The sequence below is a fragment of the Rhincodon typus genome, chromosome 4, assembly GCF_021869965.1.
Source record: "Rhincodon typus isolate 14 chromosome 4, sRhiTyp1.1, whole genome shotgun sequence".
NCBI classification, from domain to species: Eukaryota; Metazoa; Chordata; class Chondrichthyes; order Orectolobiformes; family Rhincodontidae; genus Rhincodon; species Rhincodon typus.
The window spans coordinates 84,060,517-84,067,757 of NC_063335.1; the positions used below are offsets into that span (position 1 = coordinate 84,060,517).

The 7,241-nt window shown below is 38.3% G+C and overlaps 1 long non-coding RNA gene across 3 annotated transcripts; it reads right to left on the reverse strand.

Moving 5' to 3' along the window:
* Window positions 1-303: 303 nt before the first annotated feature.
* On the reverse strand, window positions 304-6,376 carry LOC109932536. Of its 3 annotated transcripts, none has more exons than XR_002260922.2 (3): window positions 6,327-6,376; window positions 2,750-3,110; window positions 304-1,311 (listed from the first exon to the last, which is right to left on the reverse strand). It is a non-coding gene; the product is annotated as an uncharacterized LOC109932536 (long non-coding RNA). The 3 variants fall into 3 exon arrangements; XR_007261944.1 differs by lacking the exon at window positions 6,327-6,376 and adding an exon at window positions 4,813-4,907; XR_007261943.1 differs by lacking the exon at window positions 6,327-6,376 and adding an exon at window positions 4,813-4,907 and having other exon boundaries at window positions 304-1,391.
* Between the last annotated feature and the right edge of the window lie 865 nt (window positions 6,377-7,241).

The following is a 7,241-nucleotide window of genomic DNA, read 5'->3' on the forward strand; positions in this document are numbered from 1 at the left end:
AAAATTGAATTGTGTACAATGAATATTTGAAATGGTTCAGTGTAAAGGAAATATTGAAATATTAGAAAGATAACCTTTTACAAAGTATCTGGACAGATGCAGTTCCTGACTAATGGAAAAGAGAAAAGTTATTTTTCAAATCTATTACTATCTGAAAGAAAGCCAATTTAGATACTCCTTCTCCAGATTTTGATTTGAAAATCCATACAAAATTACTCATAAATGACTCACAATGAGTTACTGCAACAGGTAATTATTGTTATGTAGGTAAATAGTACAAAGATGAAAAGAATGCTGATACTAAAACAAGTAGTAAACTGAGAAAGAACTAAATGCAATATTAATGTGCAACTGTAGTAAAATCTCTGCACCTGCATTCGTGTTTCTGACTTTCTTTCACCACCTGCTCCTTAGTAATGCCTAGTGCCATTTTCTATTGAGAGCTTTTCTAATGTTCTCAGTGTCAGCCACCAGCTCAGATACTGAAATCACAATTACTTTTGAGACTCATGTAGATTTGGATCAGCACATTCAGAATCATCAGGCTTGGCTGTGCTGCAACCAGGCCAGACTAAAAGCATGTTTCATTTCCAGATTGGTAGTGGGATGAGACAGCAGACAAATATGATCGCAGAAGACTTAGACAAAGACATTGATAGCAGAGAGCAGAAGCATGCTCACTGAGATATTAGATGCAGCCAGAGCCTTATCATGCTGCAATGACCTGAGAATGTGACTCAATCTTATTAATGAATTTAACATCCTGTTATATAGGATGGTCAATGGTGGCTCTGGACAAGCATCTGCTAGCATTTGCAGCCTGCCCTGAAGATTTACAATTTCATAGGTGAAGCTTAGTAAATCTCAACCAGAATCCAGGATCCTCTGATGCATTCTTGAAATTCCTTGTCATCAAGGAATCTGTCTCTGTCAACCTTTGAGCTGATGATACATTCTGAGAATTTTCTGTAAGCCCACATGACTGTGAGTGCATTGTTCTCTGTGATTACATACCTTGGTTCAGTCATGGAAAACTTTCACACTGTGTAACAAATTGGTCTGTGACATGAAGCTAACTGTTCCTGAGAAAGCACAGCCCCCAACCTGTAAAAGAGGTATCTGCTTTATATTTCATCAGTAGTATGGAGTTATAATACAGGAAGATAGCTTGCAAAACCAACATTCCTTAATCACATGCAATGTCAGCTCTTGACGTTCTTCCCAACATCATGCTTGATCTTCCTTCTATTGATGTCTTAAGAGTTCAGTAACTTGTGTAGATTCTGTAGAAATTTTACAATCGTTCAAATCCTGGAGTAAAGAAGGAATTGGGAATTCACTAATGGCTCTTGTCTTTGTGGGTCTGCTATTATGCCTTACTAACAACGTGCCTGAAGAAATAAATAAATGTTGCTGAGAATTCATGCTTTTCATTAAGTATCACATCATTTTTTTTGTAGACAGGTTAAAACTTTTCTAATCCTCAGCTGATGCTCTTTGACTCATTCAACTGCCTATCCTCATTTTAAAGTTGTTTTCAAAGTTTCTTGGCTCCTTTATGATACATCAGACTCAACTTAACCAGAAGAAGCCATTGCTGTTATTGAAATATTCTGCAACTGTCCTGGAAATTAAAAGTGCGCAATAGGAGAGAAGGTGATGAGGAAAGTAGATGATGTCAACACGGCCAGAATCAGGGATTTAAGTGATTCTAAGACCTACGAGGGAGGTGGCTGCAGGACCTATTGATGTGAGGACCTTTAAAGGACAACAACCTTACACACAGACCCATGCACTGTACAAGACACAGATCTGGGAGGTCCCCAATTCCTAGCCATCTTAATGCATTGGTCCCCTGTTTGCTATGTACTTCCTTGCCCCAGGCAATGTTGACCACCTCATTCACACCATCACCTTTGGACACAGAGGCTCAGAAAAGAATTGGGATGTTGTAGGAGGGTCTATTGTCCTGTATATGCCTTGTTGCTCTCAATTCCACATGCTTCAGCAGGCTCTCATCACACACATTAATACATCGTACATCTAGTGTAGAAGTGACATTATGTATCACGCTGACAGTTATATTCAAGGCTACAGGGAGATTCAAACATACAGATGTAAAGTCAAATGGTGAACTTTCACAAAATAAGAGATTGTGAGCAGTGTGTCATTATCCATGTCAGCAAAGTGACCTCTATAGGGTCTCTTCTTCTTTTCCTTCCCACTATGTCTTAGTGTACTCTCTGGATCCACTGCTGGCTCATGGGAGTCTGCTCAGCAGTGTAGCCCACTGGCTTTACAGGTTTGTATCTGATTGGCTGAGACATGGTAAGGGTCTTCCTGCCAGAGGCAAACCCCTCTTTGTCTACAACTTTTAATGGTCAGAAAAGAGTAGGCAGGGAGAAGGAGAAGGGCATGCCCACCTTTGAAGTGCTCTGATTGGAGACTTCTGAAAGGCCTATGTGTGGTTCTTCCTCCAGTTGGGTGCCTTCTTGGTGCCCATCTTGTCCCTTGTGAGGAAGGGGCTGCTGGGGTATGCAGCCAGTTCCCTGTCCCCTTGAGCTCATGCCTTCAGTCCTGAGGACCAATAGCTGGGGCAGATGTGTGCTTCTCTCTGGCAGACCCTGAGGGTGCTGGCCTGGATCTCCATAGCAACCCACTAACCTGCCCACAGAGGCAGTTAGACAGGCACATGGTTCACAGAACTGACCAAACTTCTCGGCAATGAGGGATATTGAATCTAACATACCTTTCTGCTATTGTTGTTTCTCCTTCAGCATTGGGACAATATCCTTGATGTTGATACCACAGGGTCCTCTCCTTTCGAGGTAGGTGTCTCATCTCCAGCCATTCCCCGAGTGCCAGCAGCTTACAGCGTTTCTTCCTCAGCTAGTTGCAGAGCTGTCGCAGTGAGTTGCTCACCAGCTTGAACTCCCAAAACTTGTAATGCTGGTGTTTTTACCAATGTCTGAACTGGTGAGAGATCCAGGTGGCAGCCTTGCTGATGCCTCTTTCTGAGGCCTCAGTAATCTTGTCCTCAGAAGTCAAGGAGGTGGCTTCTGGTGGTGCTGACTTTATTTTTGTGGTGATGGTGGATATTCCACTGTTAACTGCAAGAGGAAAGAGAGAGAAAGCATTGTGGCTAATGGTTCGAAGTGGTGTGAAATGAATGACATAGATAGCGGGGTTATTGTGAAAGTTGTAGTGAAATGAAGTGTGGTACTTATTCAGTTGGCTAAATGGCCTACTCGTGTTTCTATTTCCTTTCCATGTCTGGTGGCTAGCATTGTTTTCCTGCTCAAGCTTTTCCAAGCCATCACATTGAAGATTGAAAAGGGAACTATTCACTTCTGAAGAACAGTCATTTCCCATTTGAAATATTAACTCAGCCTGTCTCTCCATGGGCCTGTTGAGTTTCTCCAGCATTTTCTCTTCTTATTTCGGATTGTCAACATCCACTCTTTTGCTTTTACATGAGGAATGGCTTTTCTGTTTCAACTTATCCTTTTTGTGGTTCAATTTCTAATCTTTCTTGTCTGCCTGGTTATAGGAAAGTGACATGTATTGGTCAAAGGAAAACCAAATTGCCTTTCAATGTTGAGGAGGATGCAAGATTTTTCTGAAAATGCTTGCTTGCCACTAATTAAAGTCTGAATAATGATCAAAGCAGCATTTGTCTTTTGGATCATTAATGGCACTATCATGGTTTGCAAAGACTTCTTGAAAGGCTTCTTGGAAAAAAATCTTTCTTGCTTCTTTCTTGATTTTTTTTTGGAATAGATTGGGTAAGGATTTATTGAGATGAACTCAGAATAATTTCCTGTGGTAGAATGACCAGCGCACTGTAGCTTGCTGATTGATGGTCCTGGTGGGATTGTGAGGGTTGGTGGTGGAGAGGAAAGGAAGAGATCAACAAAGGGAAATATCAATAGGATCTACCACCCACTGTAGGTTTTCATCAGACTATTTGCAATATGTCACACATCAATGGGAATAATGGGAAAGAAAATCTATCCCTTCAATTTTATCAATGTGACCTGTATTAAATTTGGATTCCAAGATTGATAATCTATGCAGCTTGGTGATCCAGTCCTGTTGTTTACGGTTATGTACTGCTCCTATTCACACCTATTCCATAATATTCATTATTAATTGTTACTATAACTATATTAATAACTACAGAATAATTTAGTCTACTGTAAAATTGTAAATATCATTTAATGATATAAAATAGAGCCTCACTTTTCATTTTACAACTGGAACTTACATTTTCATAACAAAATATACAATACAATCCATTCCAATGTAATAACTGAAGCTCTTTGAAGCTTTTTTGTGAGGTTGATTAATCTACAAAAAATTATCCAATATTATTTTATGGATATTCCAAAGTAACTCTGTTCTAAGCAAAAACCATCTCCTGACATTCTTCCAATATTGTTCCACTCGCCTACTTCAAAATCCTAGAATAGCTTTGCAGAAAGATAGGTTGTAAAGATGACCATAAACATTTTGTGATATGCTAGAAATAAGACTGATTCATGTCCCACACCCTGATCCACCTCTTATATGTGCAGCTTCTCGATACGCAGCCTTTCACAACTTCCGGGTGTGCCAAAGAGTTTTGCAGCTAATGATGTGAAAACTCTAATCTAGTGCACAAAAACATGGTCGGCAATTTATTCAATTAGTTTGATATTACTAATGAAGATTTTACAAAGCATTGTGAATATAACTATATTATTAACTATAAAATAATTTAGTCTCCTGCAAGTTGTAAATACCATTTAATGATATATTGTCGAGACTCACTTTTCATCCTACAGTTGGAGCTTACATGTTCATAACAAAATATACAATACAATCCTTTCCAATGTAATAACTGAAGCTCTTTGAGGTTCCTGTTGTGAGGTTGACTAATCTACAAAAAAAGATCCAGTATTATTTTATGGATATCCTCTGTCAGGAAACTGTACTATATTTGTGTTTCAGTAATTCAATAGATTTTCATGAACCTTTTATATGCTTCACTGTTCACTTTCTTCACGTTGTTAGTGCCCTTCTGGAATTTTGTATTAAAAATAATAGCATTTGTTTGTCTTTTTTATTACTATCTGCCAGTAGAATTTTGATTATTGGTAGCAAATGACATTTTTTTAGGTTTTTGCAATAAAATATTAATTAGACTGTATTCTAGACAGTCCACATTCATTCTCTCTATGCTTCATTAGGTACAAACTACATTTAAGTCACATAATTTGCATCAGCATTAACAATTCAAAATGCCCTGATATAAACATTCTATTTTATATGGTGACACAAGCTTGAACAGATTGATGAACAAATTCCAGTTCATTTCCATTATGCTTTCATGTTTTGTACCCTGGGAGTTTAATCAAGCGCCCTAGAAAGCAAAAGAGAACCTTACACAGAAGCAAAAAATGTAAAAGGACTAAATTATTTTAAAAATCACTGAATTGGTTTACATTCCATGAAAGTGGAGTATTTGTTTTAGATTTTTCACTTTATACTTTTAGCATAAAATTGCATCATAGTTCACATTAGACTTGGAAGGCGATTAGGGTCTCACTTTTTGTGGTATTGCTACAATTTTAGCAATTTTTTTTCTGTTTTAAATGAATTCTTTTATGGTATGCAGAACTAGCCATGCTCATCAAATTATTCTTTATCTGTTCTTGAGATTTTCTCTCTTGCTTAATTCTGTGCCAGTAATACATCAAGACATGGCAGACCGTTTTTTGTACAGCTATGTATTGATCTAAATCTAGCAGTGTTCTAGCAATAATACATATTTTTTAAGGACAGTAGATATCTAGGCACTTGGAAACAAGAAACTTCACAACTTACTATTTCCAATAATCATTTTACGCTATTCACTGTCAGAACTCCTTTCACGAAGCAGCAGTGGATTTAGATCTGTTTTTCAATGCAGATTGTTCACATTTTTTTAGTAGTTCTTGGTTGTTTATCCAAGTGGGAACTCTATCAATTTTAGAGTTTAGTATTTCTTAAATTAAATTATAATTAAATTTACTATTTTGAGCATGATTATAACACTTCTTGTATTTCAAAGGTGCATGTCAAAATGATCCAATGAAGCATGTAAGTAATTAGTACCTAACACACAACAATATTGTGGAATAATATTGAGTTTCTCCACTCTCCCTTGATAAAAAACTGACTGAAATTCGCCTCTGGGGCTGTCAATTGATACTGCATTCTATAACTATTATTTTCATTCTTTTCAAATGCTATCCATTTGAATTAATGACTATCAATTCTATTTTTTTAAAAATACAACTTACCTTTACATATGAAGAATCATAACTTCAAATGTCCAAATAAGTTTGTAATCAGAGGCAGCTGTTGATCGAAAACATTGCAACTAAATTCTCCAATGTTAATATTGTTTTTTTTTTGAGTGTATGGTGGTATAATTGTAAACCTGCAAACATTACAGAGCAACAGTTAGCCGTGCAGTGGTAGTATCCATACCTGTGATTCAGGAGAGCCAGGTTCAAGTTCCACCTGCTCCAGAGGGATGCAATAACATCTTAACCTATTTACTTCAATGTTAAGGAGTGTCCAAACTGTTGTACATAGGTGCCAGCAAAACAAATGCTGTAAAAGGGGTATATAGAGAGACCATCAAATGGTGAAGGTGACTTTTAAGCGTTTCCTTGAAAGGAGTGAAAAGGAATGGGGTGGAGGGATTTACAGAGGTAATTCCAGAGTGTGACTGACAATGCTATGAGCAGGGGCACCAGGGGTGGGGAGAAAGAAAGAATGGACAAGAGACTGTAATTACAAGGGGAATGAGCTGGGAAGGCAGGATTGTAGACCTGGAAGCACATAAAAAGATTAGTTGAGTTGGACTGGAAAAATTAGGCAGATTTGAATACAAAATAACTTTTTTTAAAATTTGAAATTCAGGGCAACTTATAATTAGCGCATTTGTAGTATGGCGCACTGACCCCTACATTGCTGAGGCCAGACACCAACTCTCTGACACCTCCTCCTACCGCCCCCTTGATCATGACCCCACCCCCGACCACCAAACCATCATCTCCCAAACCATCCACAACCTCATCACTTCAGGTGACCTCCCACCCACAGCCTCCAACCTCATCGTTCCCCAAACCCACACTGCCCGTTTCTATCACATTCCCAAAATCCACAAACCTGACTGCCCTGGTCGACCCATTGTCTCCGCCTGCTCC